At 44.7% G+C, this 20,209-nt stretch overlaps 1 protein-coding gene and 1 non-coding gene across 2 annotated transcripts in view; one reads left to right on the top strand and one right to left on the bottom strand.

Annotated features, from left to right (window-relative positions):
- LOC124778758 (RNA-binding protein Musashi homolog Rbp6) overlaps window positions 1-20,209 on the top strand; it is a 1,305,122-nt gene that overhangs the window by 930,600 nt on the left and 354,313 nt on the right. The gene's annotated exons all lie outside the window — the stretch shown is intronic.
- Trnat-cgu lies at window positions 8,208-8,282 on the bottom strand. The gene has a single exon. It is a non-coding gene; the product is annotated as a tRNA-Thr (tRNA).

The following is a 20,209-nucleotide window of genomic DNA, read 5'->3' as shown; positions in this document are numbered from 1 at the left end:
CTGTTTACTCAGAGATCGAGACGTGGCTGCTCGATCCGTTACAGCCATGCGGATAAAATGCCTGTCATCTCGACTGCTAGTAATGCGAGGCCGTTGGGATCCAGTACGGCGTTCCGTATTACCCTCCTGAACCCACCGATTCCATATTCTGCTAATAGTCGTTGAACCTCGACCAACGCGAGCAGCAATGTCGCGATAGGCTACAATCCGCCCTTTATCAAAGTCGGAAACTGATGGTACATATTTCTCCTCCCTACACAAGGCATCACAACAACGTTTCACCAGGTAACGCCGGTCAACTGCTGTTTGTGTATGAGAAATCGGTTGGAAACTTTCCTCACGTCAACACGTTGTAGGTGTTGCCACCGGCGCCAACCTTGTGTGAATGCTCTGAAAAGCTAATCATTTGCATATCACAGCATCTTCTTCCTGTCGGTTAATTTTCGCGTCTCTAGTACGTCATCTTCGTGGTGTAGCACTTTTTAATGGCCAGTAGTATAGTTTTCACAATTCCTACAATTACAGCCTGCACTTGTAGGCTGTATTGTCTTCTACGTTTCGTTGTTAACCATCTGCTCCAGTCCGCTCCATTTTGTCGCATCGAAGTAGTTGGCACCTGCAGATAGGCAGCCCAATCAACGTTATCTGCAAGTTGAGTTGCTGTCATGTTTTCAGTAACAATTCGTATCAGTGAGCTGCACGTACATACTGGCGTTTGTCACGTCACAAGTGGTGTCCATATTGAGGACCTGTAATGTTGGTTAAAAACTTGTGGAGACACTTTGTTCACAGATACGTGTCTGTTTTCTGCTTGCCTTGTAATTTTGCGTAGTCATCTGAAGCCCCTGTGGTACTTGGGTTTAAAGCGAGCGAGGTGGCTCATGGGACTCACATTCAGTAGAATGACATTTCAAATCCCCGTCCGGCCATATAAATTTAGGATTTCCGTGATCGCCTAAATCGCTCCTGCCAAATGCCGGGCTGGTTCATTTAAAAAGGCAACTGCCGATTTCCTTCCCCATCCTTCCGTAATCCGAGCTTCCAGTCAGTCTCTGTTGACCTTGATGTCGACGGGACATTACAACTGTAATCTCATTCTCCTTAAGAGTAACTCTGCGTGTCCCCCCCCCCCCCACGCACTGGAAACAGAAACGGCATGGAATATACTTTTAGCACCCGAACATATGATTATGACATTAGTTAAAATAACCTTTAGATTAGAATCTTTCATTCTGAAAAAATTGGTAGTCAAAGGGGCACGGTGCTGGACATACGTCAGGACGTTCTGACACCCGTGCACTCCCAACAGATTCAGGTTTTCCTCCTCTTACCACCAGCCGAGTCACTATGTTCTCAGAGCAGTGCTTTCAGCGCAGGTGGAAGTTGTATCCCCACAGTGTGGCCCGTAAGTTCACAGATTAACAATGATATCTTAGGGACTGTTCTGCCCTCTTCGACTGTCTTCATATTTTTAATATTTTAAGGCCAGAGCTCAGGGGCATCAATCTGCTAAATCACTACGATGCAATTCTTAAAAAGAAAGAAACACGAAAAGAACGCCTTTCCAGATGAAGATATTTTCGAGCACTTTTCAGTACAAAACAGCACATAAAAGATGTTGCTGACAGCTGAATCCACTGAAAATGACTACCACAGGTGGAGTTTTCAACCCCCTGGATCACTTACAGGGGGTGGTAGCAACTGAATCCTGTTCGGTTTGAGACAACAGTATCGCTACAACATTACGAGACAGACAAATGAGGAATGGCGAACTCTCGGATGGCAAGCTCAGTAAGACTTCTGTGGACTACGTGCAAAATTGTGTTGAACGCGTTCTACGTCTTCAACGAGCAGACGTGGATTTTCTCTTACATATACGACAAATGTCTGGAAAATGTTGATGCCGGCTTCGAATGTTTTTATCTATTGCAGATGCAGCGCTGTTCTCTCGACGAAAATTACAACGCAAAGTTGTAACTGAGAATTACCTATTGAAACGGAGAACTCAGAACGCTTCCTGTTGCCGTGTTATCGGCACCTCGATTCGAGACACACTGGCGTATGAGCGATCAAGATAGTTAAACCCATCGGCTGGACCCCTACTGACAGCCACATGAACCAGCAACTTGAGACCGGCGCCATGGAAAACATTTAGTTTCGAACCGTATGCTAAAATTCACCGAAAGTTTACAACTTATTATACGTAGACAATGTAATCTACTGAAGCAGTATTATGTTTTTCACATATCCTGTACTGGCCTTGGCCCTTACTTCGCTTGAATTTATGGCCATTGTCTCGCCCAGTGCAAAGTCCCAAGCGATTGGAAAAAAGAGCAGGTATCTCCAGTATACAAGAAACGTAAAAAAAAGGGCCAGCAAAATTACATACCCATATCCTTAACATCAGGCAACAGCCTTGCCGCAGTGGTAACACCTGTACGCCGTCACGTCACCGAAGTTATGCACTGTCGGGCGTCGCTAGCCCTTGGATCGCTGTTGGCAAGCCGAGTGCACTCAGCCCTTGTGAACTGAGGCAATGCGTGACTGAGAAGTAGCGGCTTTGCTCATGCAAAGTGATAACAGCCGGGGGAGCGGTGTGCTGACCACATGTCCTTCCATATCCGCGTATGGTGACACGGATGACACGGCGGTCGGTCGGTACCGTTGCGCCTTCCGACGCCTGTTCGCACGGAGAGAGGGTTATTCTTAAGATCGGTTACCTACTGAATCCTTTAGCATATTCTCAGTTCGAATATAACAAATTTCTTTGTGACGGAAAAGCTGCTATCCACAAATCAGCACAAATTTAGAAGCATCGCAAGTGCGAAACTCAGCTCGCCCTTCTTTGACCTGCTATCCTGCAACCAAGAGTGAAGGGCCCCAGCCAGATTCCATTCTCCTAGATACACGCTGCCTCACTGCCGACTATTAACCAAGGTCCAAGCCAAGTATATGAATTAGCCTCTCAGATATGTGAGCGGGTCGAGGGCGATAGAACGCAGTACGTTGTCACCGACGGCGTGTATTCATCAGAGCCAAGAATATCGTCACGAGTGCCACAGGAAAGTGTGATGGGGCCGATAATATTTTCTATAGGCATAAATGATCTGACGGATAGGGTGAGCAGCAACCTCCAGCTATTTGCTTATTATGCTGTTCTGTAGGGCAAGGTGTCATCGTGGGATGAGTGTACGAGGATACAAGATGAGTAAGACAAAATTTCCGGTTAGTGCGATGAATGGCAGCTTGCGGGTGTGCAAGAAGAACAATCCAGTTATTTTGGCATACAGTACTAGAGGTCAACCGCTTGGCTCAGTCAGATCGGTGGTGTATCTAGGCGTAACGTTGCAAAACGATTTGAAATTGCAATTAGTATGCAAGGGTTGTAGTAGGGAAGGCGAACGGAAGATTTTAGTTTTCTCGGCAAATTTTAGGAAGATGTATCTCATGTATAAACTAGAGCGCATATACAACACTAGTGAAATCAATTTTCGAGTGCTGTTCGAGTGTTTGGAATCCCTACCAGGTCGGATTAAAGTAATATATCGATGAAATTCGAATGCAAACCGGTAGATTTGTTAGCGGAAGGCTCGATCAACGCGCGAGAATTACGGAGATATTTTCTGAACTCAAATGGGAATCCTTTGGGGGAACACGACTTTCTCATCGCAAAACACTGTTGAGAAATTTAGAAGACCGGCATTTGCAGCTGTCGGCAGAACGATTCTGCTGCCCCCGACGCACATTTCGCGTAAGGACCACGAAGATAGGAGAAATTTGGGTTAGTACGAAGGTATATAGATAGTCGTTTTTCCGTCGCCCTATTTGCGACTGGGGAAGGAAAGGGAATAGCTAGTAATGCCATGAAGCATACGGCGGCTTGCTGAGTGTGTATGTAGATGTAATGAATACATGTGTACAGGACACAATCAGTGAACTCGCCGTCTACCTTATCCACTACCACAGATAAACGGAATGCAATGGCGAAGCGGTAAGACACTGGACTCGTATTCTGCAGGAAGGTGATTCAACTCTTCATGCTGCCTTACTGTTTAGGTTTCCCGTGGTTTCTTTAAATCGCTGGGATGCTTTCCTTGACACGGCCGAATTCCCTTCCCACTCTGTCCCAATCCTAGCTTGCGCTTACTTTTACAGGACGCTAAACCCTAACTTCCCATCCTTTCGTCTCGCTTTGGAATGTTTATTTTTCACTATTTCTGAACTGAGTATTTAGCGCCGTAGATCGAAATTGCTGTCGCGAATGAACCGATACCGCTGTAGGTTGATTGACACGCTGGAAGCCGTGCGACAGCTGCGAGGCGTGACGCTTGTTCCCTCGCCGGCGTGTCGTGTAAAACAGGCTGACACGTCCGCACGCGAATCACCGGCTACCTGCTGGGTTTCGGGGGAGTCCCGCACTGCGCGGAGCACATCGCGTCGCAGCCGTTCCACAGGGCCGCCAACTTGCCGCGTAAATCACGCAAAACCGCGCCACCTATAAATCCACCACGCGCCCAACTTGGTTATAAACGCTTCGTGCCAAATAGCACTGTAAATCAGGCCCGCGTTTGGAACTTAACGTTGCCCCGTCACCGGCCACTTCTCCGGGCACCGTTCCCCAAAAAGTTAGGGCTGTAAAACGGTAACAGGGTGCACAGTCGCGCGTGGTGAGAGTGCTAGGTAGTCCACAGATTTACGGCTAGTTGCAGTAGCCTGCTCGTGGGTCTCATGTTTCGAAACGAGAAATTAAACAAGAAAGCTTTTTTTCCGCAGGAATCCTTCTGACAGTTGCGACAAAATCTCATCAGCCTAACTGAGTTTCATATTTCGTAGTTCCCAGTTTGATAGCGTCTAGCTGTTTACAACGCTTCGCCTCTTTGGTCTACAAGACTACACGTACCCTCCATATTTTCCAGTCGGTGGCAGTTCTTATACACTCACTACTTGCCAGTACCACGTCTTCAGTATCTTCATTCCCCTACGGCGCCTTCCCCGTTTCCCGCTGTCGCCCACTGTCTCTAGTTCCAATCTGCCTTATGACACCCGCACGACGGGCCTGCAGTGAGTTTTGCAGCTGTCACCCTCTTATTTTGCGTCACAATCCTCTTCAATACCCGTCTGCCACGATCACTGAACACTCACTTCCGTCGGCTTTGTAACTTAGTGGACGACAATTTTCCGCATTCCTAGTGTCCAGCATAAATCTTCAATAGAGTGCCCCATAAAACATCAAATACTTCGGCTGTCTTGGTTACGGAAGCATATTGCTGTTGTGGTCTTCTGTCCGGAGACTGGTTTGATGCAGCTCTCCATGTTGCTCTATCCCGTGCAAGCTTCTTCATCTGCACGCTGCACACAGGAACTTGCGAGCTATGTCTGAAGGTAAATAGACACGTTTTGTGAGGCTTCTACCCTGGCGCAAGCATTCTGATTTGTGTTGCGTGTGCCGGCAGGAGTGGCCGTGCGGTTCTAGGCGCTACAGTCTGGAGCCGAGCGACCGCTACGGTCACAGATTCGAATCCTGCCTCGGGCATGGATGTGTGTGATGTCCTTAGGTTAGTTAGGTTTAATTAGTTCTAAGTTCTAGGCGACTGATGACCTCAGACGTTAAGTCGCACAGTGCTCAGAGCCATTTGAACCATTTTTGTGTTGCGTGTCTATTTCGCTAGTCACTGTCAAGAGAGCTTCATTCGTCAACACGAGGCTGAAAAATGCCATGCCTGACCTTTATTATGGTACAAATGGAGTCGATCCCTGACGTTTGCATCATTAGTGAGCAACACTATTCACAAGATCACGTATGACCTGTTGTTGTTGTGGTCTTCAATCCAGAGACGTACCTCCTCATTAGTTATCTGATCTCCCCATCTAATCTTCAGCGTTCTTCTGTAGCACCACATTTCGAAAGCTTCTATTCTCTTCTTGTCTAAACTATTTATCGTCCACGTTTCACTTCCATACATGGCTACACTCCATACAAATACTTTCAGAAACGACTTCCTTACACTTAAATCTATACTCGATATTAACAAATTTCTCTTCTTCAGAAACGCTTTCCTTGCCATTGCCAGTCTACATTTTATATCCTCTCTACTTCGATCATCATCAGTTACTTTGCACCCCAAATAGCAGAATTCATTTACTACTTTAAGCGTCTCATTTCCTAATCTAATTCCCTCAGCATCCCCCTATTTAATTCCACTACATTCCATTATCCTCGTTTTGCTTTTGTTGATGTTCATCTTATATCCTCCTTTCAAGACACTATCCATTCCGTTCAGCTGCTCGTTCACGTCCTATACTGTCTCTGACAGAATTACAATGTCATCAGGGAACCTCAAAGTTTTTATTTCTTCTCCAGGGATTTTAATTCCTACTCCGAATTTTTCTTTTGTTTTCTTTACTGCTTGCTCAATATACAGATTGAATAACATCGGGGATAAGCTACAACCCTGTCTCACTCCCTTCCCAATCACTGCTTCCCTTTCACGCTCCTTGACTCTTATAACTGCCATCTGGTTTCTGTACAAATTGTAAATAGCCTTTCGCTCCCTGTATTTTACCCCTGCCACCTTTAGAATTTGAAAGAGAGTATTCCAGTCAACATTGTCAAAAGCTTTCTCTAAGTCTACAAATGCTAGAAACGTAGGTTTGCCGTTCCTTAATCTATTTTCTAAGATAAGTCGTAGGGTCAGTATTGCCTCACGAGTTCCAACATTTCTACGGTACCCAAGGGCATACGACCACCAAAAATTTTGCAACGTTCTAATTCACTTAGCTCCAATATAAAGTACTAACATCTATACAGATCACCGTTTTGACCATGACTGATCATGAATCGTATTGTAGACATTATACAGGTGCCGTTCGTAGTCAAATACAACAGCGCCACCTCTCTGTAGCCTTGGCTAGCACTGCATTTATTTCCAAGGTGCATTTTTTGCCCACCCCAGTAGTACGTCAATGCAGTATCTATCAGTTCTTTATACGTTTTAGTGTATCATAGTATTGCAATCGTAGCCACTCATAGGTCCAAACATTACTCTCACAAACTCCTGTTCAAAAACTGCCACCTTCCTTAAAGTTGATGGTCCACATCCATAGAGGATTACTGAGTGATTTAAGACTTAGTACGATCTAATTTAGACGCTTCGTTCAAGTTGTCTAGCCCTTCGTATGTGTGCTACATTAAAATTTGCTCTATTAGATGCTGACTGCATTGCTGCAGTTTCGAATCACAGCTACTGCCGTCAATGAAAATGCTTCAATGTATTTAAAGCTGTCTATTTTAATGCCAGAACATGGACCTCTAGAAGTGCTTTTCTGTCTTATTGATGTCCATCCAATCGATTACCCTACCATTTGCTTGCAGTCCTGCCTTCAACGCATGTTATGTTTTCCGTGATTTTCATAAGTCAACAAAGATAAATGCTGCAGTGGTGCATTTCAGAGGTTACGCCCGATTTCCTTCTCCATCTTTCTCCAACCGAGAGTCCCACCTGTCTGTAATGACTTTGTCGCGTACAGGACGATATAACCCTAATCTTCTTTAGTGCTTGAGGCGCATTTATATCTATTGTACGGTTGTGTATTGAGGTAGAGACGCGCTGGAAGAACGTACGCCATACAAAAATCCGATGAACCAAATATATTGCCGAGTATAGCACATACAGTAAACCTGATGTCTTAACAGCAACTTAGCAAGAATATATTATTGCCATAGCTAAGACCATCGTCGTAAGAAATTCAATTTTCTGTTTCATACACCAGTTTTATGACTTCCGATGCTGTCGGAGAAACACACAAATCGCTTCCTTACCCAAATGGTAAAAATCCAGAAAAACACTCTAAAAATCACTGCGTGACCATGTAAGTTTTAGACGCCGAATGTGAAGTTCTTAACGGTCCAACTGATTCGGCCATTCTAGCTGGTGTGGTGGCTGATCTGCTATTATTAATGCTATTTCCTAAACACTGGAAATAATAGCCGAATGAAACTTAATGGCCCCTCCTGTCTATGTCAGATCTTCACACAGGGGCTCGTTTTACGTATAGTAAATAACTATATGTGAGGGTAGTACATGTTGGCGAAAGAACAGATACCATTCATGACCGTGTAGCTTCTCTAGAATGAAATGATAATTAAATCGACACCCTAGCTGCAAACAGGCGTTGATAGACATCATGGGGGACACGTTGAAAATGTGTGCCCCGACCGGGACTCGAACCCGGGCTCTCCTGCTTACGCGGCAGACGCTCTATCCATCTGAGCCACCGCGGGCACAGAGGATAGCGCGTCTGCTGGGACTTATCCCTTGCACGCTCCCCGTGAGACCCACATTCCCAAACATGTCCACACTACTACATTCGTAGTGCGCCTAATAGATGTATGCCCATCACATTCATTACTCGTGGCACTCATTACTCGCACACGCTATGCCCCAATTCGTAAGGGACTTGGTAGGTTAATCTGCCATTCGCGAGTGGAACAGGGAAGAGGGGCATCAGATAGTGGTACCAGAAGCACGTTCAGCCACGCACCTTTGGTGGCTTTCGGAGTATTACGTACAAAAGTTCTTCCTTTTGGAAACTAAAAAAAAAAAATATTTTGCGCATTTTAACTGCAATACTCGACCTCCAGTAAATTCCGTCGTCTGGAGAGAAAGAACGCCATTACCCATTAAATGTAGTCGATTCGCCTCGAGTTTGAAGTGGTTTGGACAGTGCTTTTCAAAACGTACTTTGTGTTTGTTATTTCTATGGTCCTTCACGTGGGCCGGCCGTGGTGGCCGTGCGGTTCTAGGCGCTTCAGTCTGGCACCGCGTGACCGCTACGGTCGATGGTTCGAATCCTGCCTCGGGCATGGGTGTGTGTGATGTCCTTAGGTTAGTTAGGTTTAAGTAGTTCTAAGTTCTAGGGGACTGATGACCTCACATGTTAAGTCCCATAGTGCTCAGAGCCAGCCCTTCACCTGGTCCTTCACAGCATAGATACTGCGGAGAGCTATGACGCCATAAAGATTTTAGCAAAAAAGTTGAGGTCTTTTTCTTCCGCCAGTCGCGGTGTAACTTAGCCAGTACTCCGTTCGAAATACTAAAGTTATACGAGGTGCGGCTAGAAAAAAACCGGACTGATGCTGGAAAAAACATTTATTTACAATTATTTACAATTTCATGTTATCTCCTTCAATGTACTCTCCTCCTCGGTCTCTACACCGCTCCATACGAGTTTTCCACTGTTCATAGCAATGCTGCAGATCATTTTCGGTAAGTCCATACATTACTTCCGTCGCTTTTTCTTTTACTGCTTCAACAGTCTCAAATCTAGTTCCTTTCAAAGCTGACTTGACTTTAGGGAAAAGAAAAAAGTCACAGGGGGCCAAATCAGGTGAGTAGGGTGGATGATCTAAGATGGGAATGTTGTGTTTTGCCAAAAACGTCTTCACTGACAACGCACTGTGAGCTGGGGCATTGTCTTGGTGAAGGATCCATGACTTTTTTCTCCACAAATCGTTCCGTTTTCTCCGTACTCGCTCACGTAGGATAGCCAGGACGCTTATGTAGTAATGCTGATTCACTGTTTGTCCCTCTGGTACCCAATCAATGTGCACAATCCCTTTGATGTCAAAAAAAAACAATCATCATTGCCTTGAATTTCGATTTTGACATTCGTGCTTTTTTTTGTCGTGGAGAACCAGGAGTTTTCCAATGCATCGATTGGCGTTTAGTTTCGGGATCGTAAGTAAAAAACCACGATTCATCGCAAGTAATAACATTTTGTAAGAAGGTGGGATCACTTTCAATGTTTTCCAGGATGTCAGAACAAATCATTCTTCGGCGTTCCTTCTGTTCAATTGTGAGACACTTTGGAACCATTTTTGAACACACTTTGTTCATGTAGAAACTTTCATGAAGAATCTGCCTAACACTTTCCTTGTCAACTCCTGTTAACTCAGACACTGCTCTGATTGTTAAACGGCGATCTTGTCGAACAAGTTTACCGATTTTTTCAATGTTTGCATCAGTTTTTGCTGACAATGGTCTGCCAGTGCGAGTGTCATCACTGCTGTCTTCGCGGCCATCTTTAAATCGTTTAAACCACTCAAACACTTGTGTTCGCGATAAACAATCATCGCCGTACACTTGTTGTAACATTACAAACGTTTCACTTGCAGATTTTCCTAGTTTGAAACAAAATTTGATGTTAACACGCTGTTCTTTCTGTACACTCAATATTTTCCGACGCACAGACAAAACGTCAACTACTTAAAACAGACGCCACGGGCAGACTGAGTGCAGGAGGCAGATGAAACTCGAGCAGTAGTCGGAGCGAGAGTCGCGTGACAGGCCACGCGACTTTCAGCCTTATTGCATTCGTTTTATTGTTTCACCAGTACTAGTCCGGTTTTTTTCTAGCCAGACCTCGTATACTGGACGTCGAACACGAACAAAGGGACAAAATGTCTTAGTAGGACAGGGTGAGGACCGCTGATAGAACCATTCGTCTGCGCCAGTTCTGGAGGTATAATGCATAACAATGCTAATTTACACTGAAATACCAGCGCTGAAAGAGTTTAGAAGTATTGAATGGGCAGAGTAGTTACGGCAGCGGATTTCGGTTTCCGTGTAAGAGCGGGCGAAATGCAGTTCTTGACTGCAGTGTTACCTGCAACCCGCTATAGGCAACTAGTCGACGGAGATTTGAATGTCTCCTTGTAGATGAGAGACTGACTCACATCTGTGAAGAAATATGAACATATGCGAGGCAGAAGACAGTTAACGGGGCGAAACGAATATTTTAAGAAGCGTCTGCCGCGTTTGTTATTGCGGCAGGCGGCTCTCTCGTGTGCTTCGGCGTAGTTTCTGCGGAAGGAGCCTTAACAGAAGCCTCTCTCTACGGGCGCCGGCCGAAAGTATTTGCACTTCCTTCTGCTCTTTTCCTACTCCCGGTCGCACCTTTACGCGGGTCTCATCTCCATTTCAAACAATGCCCATCCACTTTACTTTAATCGTCCTCCGGCGGGGCCCCATCTTACCTTTCCTCTATCCCCTGCTCTTCTCTTCCACGCCACTCTTCTCCTCTCGCAGTGTCCACTTTACGCGACCGTAAACTGCAGAGCCGCGGGCACGCCACTTTATTATTCTCTTCCTACAAGGCACACTCTGGCCTCCATTAACAGTAATCACCGCGCCGTCGGCGCATGGCTATGAGGACCCTTGCGGCGTGCTGCATCCGTGGTACGATCCAGGTTGAAGCTTCTAGACGTCTTTAGTGGTGCCTCTTTCGATTTTCTAAATAACAGTTTTGAAAAAACTGCGCCGCTCACATTATACACTGATCAGCCAGAAGATTATGACCACCGACCTACTACGGATATTAGCCCGTCCAGGCGATTTCGGCGTCACATCACGAGGAATGACTGCTTGTCAGACACACGCACTTTGCGAGAAACAATGGAATTAAGGGCAGCTATGCTCAAGTCAAAAACAAAATAAAACACGTTTCAGCCTTTGCTACATGTGTCTGCATAGGAACAACATTAGACTCCAAGTTCCTAACTAGGCTGACGTAGCAAAGCCTGGAACGTGTTTTATTTTATTTTTGATCTGAACATAGCTGCTCTAAATTCTGACCATTGCTTCCTCGCAATGTAATTTCATTCTTCGTAGGTTTCGAAACCTAGGTCATTGCACCAAACAGTTATTTGCAACCGTTTGGCTGCATAACCCTATACAGAACCTAATATACGGTTGCTGAGAAACAGCCATGTTTAACACTGCAATTCTCATTTGTTCTTCAGTTTCAGTTGCACATTTTTAATTACGTGACACGTTTCTGTAGCTCTGGATCACCTTCAGGTCTAAATAGCTGCGTCAGCAATCCACCTAGTCTTTTCAGAATCTTATATCTGAGTATTCAGTATATGTACAGTATATAGAGTACTGTGATCTGATGCTCTGAACAGAAAAGATGGATTAGCGACGCAACTACGTTGATCTGAACATGATCCGGAGTGATCGAAACGTGTCTTGTACTTAAAAATGTCCAACTGAGCCGACCGCTGTGGCGGAGCGCTTCTAGGTGCTTCAGTCTAGAAGGGCGCCACCGCTACGGTCGCAGGTGCGAATGCTGCCTCGGGCATGGACGTGTGTGATGTCCTTAGGTTAGTTAGGTTTAAGTAGTTCTAAGTTCCAGAGGACTGATGACCTCAGATGTTAAGTCCCATAGTGTTCAGAGTCATTTGAACCATTCTTTTGTCCAACTGAGACTGAAGAATAAATAAGAATTGCTTTAAGGAAGCATAGTCTAATGAGCACACACAATAGACTGAAAGTAAACCAAAGTAAGACGATAGTAATGAGGAATACCCGAAATGAGAATACGTGTAAGCTTAATATCACGCCCGAGGACCACGAAGTAGAAGGAATTCTGCTGCCATGGGAACAAAATAACACATGACAGACAGACCAAGAAGGACATAAAAAAGCAGATTATTACAGGCAAATAGGGTATTCTTCGCCGAAATAAGTCTTCTAGCATCAAATATTACCCTTAATTTGATGAAGGAATTTCTGAGAATGTACATTTGGAGCACACTATTTTTAATTAAGTGAATTATGGACTATGGGAAAACCGGAGAAGAAGAGAATGGAAGCGTTTGAAATGTGGTGCTGATCAGATGGTTCAAATGGCTCTAAGCAGTATGGGTCTTAACATCTGAGGTCATCAGTCCTCTAGCCTTAGAACTACTTAAACCTAACTAACCTAAGGACATCACACACATCCATGCCCAAGGCAGGATTCGAACCTGCGACCGTAGCAGCAGCGCGGTTCTGCACAGAAGCGCCTAGAACCGCTCGGCCACAGCGGCCGGCTGCTGTTCAGTGATGCTGAAAATTGGATGTAGTGATAAGGAAAGAAATGATGAGCTTCTCTGCAGAATGGCCGAGAAGAGGAATATGTGCAAGTAATTGATAAGAAGAAGGGACATGATGACAGAATAACTCTCATGTTACTAATTGTAGAGTTTAAAACCTGTAGTGGATGAGAGATATTGGAATATACCCTATAAATAATTGAGGACGAAGAGTGTAAGTGCTACTGTGAGATGAAAAGTTAGGTAGAGGGCAGAACTCGTTGCGGGCCATATCAGACCAGTCTGAATATTCGGGTTCTAAAAAAAAAGTTGAAGTCTCGGTTTGCCAATGTACTCTATTTGTTTTCCACGTTACTACACTCCTGGCCATTAAAATTGCTACACCAAGAAGAAATGCAGACGATAAACGGGTATTCATCGGACAAATATATTATACTAGAACTGACATGTGATTACATTTTCACGCAATTTGGGCGCATAGATCCTGAGAAATCAGTACCCAGAACAACTACCTCTGGCCGTAATAACGGTCTTGATACGTCTAAGTATTGAGTCAAACAGAGCTTGGATGGCGTGTACAGGGACAGCTGCCCATGTAGCTTCAACACTATACCACAGTTTATCATGAGTAGTGACTGGCGTATTGTGACGAGCCAGTTGCTCGGCCACCATTGACCAGACGTTTTGAATTGGTGAGAGATCTGGAGAATGTGCTGGCCAGGGCAGCAGTCGAACATTTTCCGTATCCAGAAAGGCCCGTACTGGACCTGCAACATGCGGTCGTGGATTATCCTGCTGAAATGTAGGGATTCGCATGGATCGAATGAGGGGTAGAGCCACGGGTCATAACACATCTGAAATGTTCAAAGAGCCGTCAATGCGAACAAGAGGTGACCGAGATGTGTAACCAATGGCACCCCATACCATCACACCGGGTGATACGCCAGTATGGCGATGACGAATACACGCTTCCAATGTGCGTTCACCGCGATGTCGCCAAACACGAATGCGACCATCACGATTCTCTAAACAGAATCTGGATTCATCCGAAAAAAAGACCATTTGCCACTAGTGCGCCCAGGTTCGACGTGGAGTACACCATCGCAAGTGCTCCTGACTGTGATGCAGCGTCAAGGGTAACCGCAGCCATGGTCTCCGAGCTGACAGTCTATGCTGCTGCAAACGTCGTCGAACTGTTCGTGCAGATTTGTTGACTCAGGGATCGAGACGAGTCTGCACAATCCGTTACAGCCGTGCGGATAAGATGCCTGTCATCTCGACTGCTAGTGATACGAGGCCGATGGAATCCAGCACGGCGTTCAGTGTTACCCTCATGAACCCATGGATTCCATATTATGCTAACAGTCATTGGATCTCGACCAACGCGAGCAGCAATGTCGCGATACGATAAACCGCAATCGCGATAGGCTACAATCCGACCTTTATCAAAGTTGGAAACGTGATGGTACGCATTTCTCCTCCTTACACGAGGCGTCACAACAACGTATCATCAGGTAACGCCGGTCAACTGCTGTTTGTGTATGAGAAATTGGTTGGAAACTTCCCTCATGTCAGCAGGTTGTAGGTGTCGCTCTGAAAAGCTAATCATTTGCATATCACAGCATCTTCTTCCTGTCGGTTAAATTTCGCGTCTGTAGCACGTCATCTTCGTGGTGTAGCAACTTTAATGGCCAGTAGTGTAACATCTGAGGTCATCAGTCCCCTAGAGTTAGAACCACTTAAACCCAACTAACCTAAGAACATCACACACATCCATGCCAAAGGCAGGATTCGAACCTGCGACCGTAGCAGCAACGCGTTTCTGGACTGAAGCGCCTAGAACCGCTCAGCCACAACGGCCGAAGTGCTACTGTGAGATGGAAAGTTAGGTGAGGAGAGAACTCGTTGCGGGCCGTTTCAGACCAGTCAGAAGATTGGGTATCTAAAAAAAAAAGTTTAAGGTAGTCTCGGTCTGCCGATGTACTCAACTCGTCTTCCATGTTACTAATGTGCTGTGATCCGATTGTCGCTGTAACTGCAGATGCCGCAAAAATGTGCGTGTACTGTGGCAAGAAGTGTGAGAATCGCTTCCAGCCGACAGTAAAAGCGTGGAGAGCGCGCGACGGTGTTTGCGGAACAGGGACAGTTCAGAGTACAGCGTGCGCAGCTGCAACATCACACACACACACACACACACACACACACACACACACACCGGCTGGGTGCTTACAGTAGTGCCCGCCGCGTGTTGCTGTATGCAGATGGGCGATCGGCGGCGCTGTTCCATGTAAATGCGACCCACTCGATTGGTACACAGCGCGGCTACAGCGTCCGCCCGCATGTAGCGGCGTCGCGTAACGGCGTCCGTGCCGAGCCGCAGCCAGCTTCCAAAAACTGCCGCCGCGCGCGCTGCCGTTTGCGTGGTGTGGCTCCAGTTTTCAAGGCTCTGCGTCGAACTGCGCATTGCAAATGTGTGAGAAACGCCGCGGCACACAGCCAGTGCCTTGCTATTGCAAGGGCAATAGTTATTATAGACCGACGGAAATGGGAAGTACTAAGCTCTAAAGCAGTGGTTCGATATTCATAAAACTTGTGGAGATGTTCATCACATAACGGGTTGTTGATGTTGTGGTCTTCAGTACTGAGACTGGTTTGTTGCAGCTCTCCATGCTACTCTATCCTGTGCAAGCTCCTTCATCTCCCAGTACCTACTGCAACCTACATCCTTTTGAATCTGCTTAGTGTATTCATCTCTTGGTCTCCCTCTACGATTTTCACCCTCCACGCTGCCCTCCAATACTAAATTGGTGATCACTTGATGCCTCAGAACCTGTCCTACCAACCGATCCCTTCTTCTAGTCAAGTTGTGCCACAAGCGTCTCTTCTCCCCAATCCTATTCAATACTTCCTCATTAGTTATGTGATCTACCCATCTAATCTTCAGCCTTCTTCTGTTGCACCACATTTCGAAAGCTTCTATTGTCTTCTTGTCTAAACTATTTATCGTCCTCGTTTCACTTCCATACATGGCTACACTCCATACAAATACTTTCAGAAATGACTTCCTGACACTTAAATCTATACTCGAGTTTAACAAATTTCTCTTCTTCAGAAACGCTTTCCTTGGCACTGCCAGTCTACATTTTATATCCTCTCTACTTCGACCATCGTCATTTATTTTGCTCCCCAAATAGCAAAACTCATTTACTACTTTAAGCGTCTCATTTCCTAATCTAATTCCCTCAGCATCACCCGACTTAATTCGACTACATTCCATTATCCTCGTTTTGCTTTTATTGATGTTCATCTTATATCCTCCTTTCAAGACATGACGGGTATTAGCTGATTAAAGTTGTACTCCATTCGAAAATGATGACGTCATCAGCATTAGAATAGGATGTGAACACATAATAGTACCAAGCTGATCCCGTTCACATGGAAGCCACCCAAAACTGCGCACCCCCTCCCTCTCCCCCCCCCCCCCCCCCAAAAAAATAACTCCCTCTCTGCAATATTTACACGTATTTAACAAATTTCAATTCTATTGAATTTTCTCATGAGAAAAGAGAAGGAGCGATCTTATGTGCTTTAAAGAAATTTTTTGTACCAAATATCGCGTTCAAAACTGCTTTTTATTTACGGGCTCCGACATGGAAGACAGTCACCTTCAGATCTTTTAAAACGCTTTTGATCGTACACCGTGTTCCAGTGTGCGTTTATTACACAGCCATGTTAACGTTTTAGTGGAGAGTATATTGCACGTTCCGTACAGGTTTGTCAAAAATTAAATTACAAACAGGCTTGTCACAAGTAAAAACATGCACAGCTAAAACGTTCCTTGTGGAACTTGGTAGGTTCGTATATGTTGCACTCCTTTCATGCTTGTCAGTTGTCAAAATCCACAATATATGGTAAAAGTGAACGTTTATGCCAACGTTTACATTTACAGGATGTGTGAAACGCTTCTTGGAACCTTCTCGGTGAAAATACTTAGTTGAACTATGTATTTGTCTCTCCTCAAGATTTGCAATGATTCTAAGCGCAAGTGTGGCAGATCTAAATTGTTTTACGAGTTCCAAGCCTTGATTTTTCCAGTTAAAATTCTCATCGATATGGAAATCTAACAATTTTGAGTTTTTCATCCTATTTATTATTTCCCTACCATGTACTACACTTATCATTCGTGTAGTACCTCTAGAGGTGCAGAACTGAATACGATGTGTCTTTTCAAAATTGAGAGCGAGAACATTCTTAGAAAAACATTAACATACACTTCTGTTGCTGTTCGTATGCTTGGATTGATTATAGTATTAGTCTCGTCCGCAAAAAGAACTAATTCTGCTTTTTATATATTAGACAGAAGATCGTTGTACGTATAGGAGGAACAATTGAGCCTTGAAGAAACGCATAGAATCTCTCTTGATTTGATTTGTTGGATTACTAAGTACGACTTACTACAGCCTTTTGGCTAGATACGACATTATCTCTTGGTTGGCTGGACAACCAGTGCCATAAAACATCCGTTTATCTAGAAGAATATTGTGATTCACAAAGTGAAATGCATTAGATAGGTCGTAGAAAATACCAACCGGTACTATTTTGTTGTTTAATGCTTGCAAAATCTGGTGAATGAACATGTAAAATGGTTTCTCAGCAGAGCAACTCTTATGAAATCCAAACTGTGATTTATTGAAGACGTTATTGTTGCTCGGATGGGATAGTATTCTAGAATACATAAACTTCTCAAAATTTTCGGAAAATGAGTTCAGTAGTGAAACGGAATGGTAGTTACTGACATCTTGTCCATCACCTTTCTGAAGTACATGTTTAAAAATTGTATATTTCAATCTCTCCCGCAAAACGTCTCGAGTTAGTGATGCACTACAGTACATTGAATAATGAGTTGTTTTTTTTTTTTTTTCAAATAATAAGCTGCCATTTGGCTGGATATTACTGAATTTTTCGTCTTTTTTTATCTAGATTTCGGTTCAAATGGTTCAAATGGCTCTGAGGACTATGGGACTTAACATCTGAGGTCACCAGTCCCCTAGAACTTAGAACTACTTAAACCTAACTAACCTAACAACATCACACACATCCATGCCCGAGGCAGGATTCGAACCTGCGACGGTAGTGGTCGCGCGATTGCGGACTGAAGCGCCTAGAACCGTTCGGCCACCCCGGCCGGCAGATTTCGGCTTATATGCAATTATCGAGTACAGTGCTAAAATTTCTTAGACCATTAACACGTCGTTCGGTGAAGCCAGTTCAAAAAGAGGTAAGGTACAGAAGCAAAATACGGTAATATACAGTCAACTGGTGCTTTATTCTTTAAAAAAAAATACTGCATGAGTGGCACTCAGAACTTTCGAAAATTTCGTGGTAAAGTATATCTTCACTAGGTAATCATCAATGCATCTGTTGAGTTGAAAATATGGAAATGGACTCTCAACACTACAAGGACAGATAGAAGAATATTCAGAAATTCTGACTTTAATTCTCTCTCTCTCTCTCTCTCTCTCTCTCTCTCTCTCTCTCTCTCTCTCTCTCTCTCATACACACACACACTCACACACACTTCCTCTTTCTGTATGTGTGTGTGTGTGTGTGTGTGTGTGTGTGCAGTGAAGGAAATTAGCGCTGGCTGTGGTTTGAGAATAAGACCAGACTGTTAAAGCGGCATACATTGCCATATTGCCATCAATGTGTGACGCAAGAAAAGTGTGGCGTGACCTTATCTGTTCAGCAGACCGACCTCGTGATGTCGGAAAGAAAATAAAATGATAATAAACAATGTGCGTTTCGGCAAGTGTGGGGTCGTTTTGTAGTGTTATCGAACGCGGGAAGATACGGCGGTTTTGCCCGGGCGCAGAGAGGGTGGGGTGAGGGTGGGGGGGGGGGGGGGGAGGGAGAAGATTCCTATCGTCTCAGGGCGCGCCTGGCCGATTTGACCGCAGTTCGATTCGCCCGCCGTGGTGGGTGATGGACGGCGTCTGTACCGCTGTGGAGACGTCTCCGGGCAGAACTCGCTACTTCACCTACACGCCGCAGTGTCCTGTCTCCGTGTACCTGCACATTTCGCGATCCGCTTTCGGCGTACCTAGTACCACTGCTACTTGGTCTGTTTCCTGTTGCTGTCACAGTGGTTAACATTGTCACATCATGCACTCGGTGCCCTAATTTTCACTAACGGACCTCATCTTGTACCTGTACTAAAATAACCACTAGGATTGGGCGATGGTACCACTTTAGTTAGTTGATGTTACAAATGCAGCAGTCCACTACTTTACAGTGCGTGGGAAAGGGATTACTGTACTAATATTGTAGATCTTATTTCCTACTGATTCGGCTGGTTGAGAGAGGGAAATATGAGTGCTTCTCTGTGTCTGGGTGTTTATTCTAATAGCTTGTATCTGATTCGCATTATTCTTACGTGAGAATACGGCAGTGGCAACAAACTGCTGCACAGTCATTTTCGAATAGAGGTTATCTAAATATACCCAGGAGCGTTACACGAGAACTACACCGTCTCAGTTCCCAGAGCATTTACGTTATACTTTTAGTTAGTACTGTTTTTGCTAACTGATTGTGGCGATAATATTGTCACGTAGAAGAAGGTGTAGGTAGATGAATGACGAACACTGACTTCACTTAACGAAGGTTTATTCAGCACTTGTACATACAAGAGCGCGGAGCGAACTGCCTACGACCAGAACACATACAGTATATATACAGCTACAGAACATTCCAGTACAATGGTTCTTCACGTTTGTGGATACTTCTAGAATGTACTCGAACCGAATATAGAAATTAAAATTTTGCAGTCCAGGAGAGCTTTGAACTCACGAGCCTCCACGCCACAGCTCAGTATCAGTATCGGTACCACGGTGCTAGTCGGCTTCTTCTGCCAAAATGTTGATGAATTATTGAAGCTCGTTATCTACGTCAGTCGCTTCGTAATTTTATTGATAATCCGAATTCACGATCGGAAATGTATATATCTTTTACTAGCTTAGCGACCGCTGCATCGCACACGATTGTGCAGTAACAACAAAAATAATTTGCTAAACACATATTAGGCCTACTGAAAAATTAACGTATTAAAGAGAAATTTTTTAACCAAGAGTATAGATTTAGGTGTCAGGAAGTCGTTTCTGAAAGTATTTGTATGTATTGTAGCCATGTATGGAAATGAAACATGGACGATAAATAGTTTGGACAAGAAGAGAATAGAAGCTTTAGAAATGTGGTGCTACAGAAGAATGCTGAAGATTGGATGGGTAGATCACATAACTAATGAGGAGGGACTGAATAGAACTGGGGAGAAGAGAA

Source organism: Schistocerca piceifrons, chromosome 1 (assembly GCF_021461385.2).
Source record: "Schistocerca piceifrons isolate TAMUIC-IGC-003096 chromosome 1, iqSchPice1.1, whole genome shotgun sequence".
Classification (NCBI taxonomy): Eukaryota; Metazoa; Arthropoda; class Insecta; order Orthoptera; family Acrididae; genus Schistocerca; species Schistocerca piceifrons.
The sequence above is the reverse complement of the archived record's forward strand: the minus strand, read 5'-3'. Positions and strand labels throughout refer to the sequence as shown.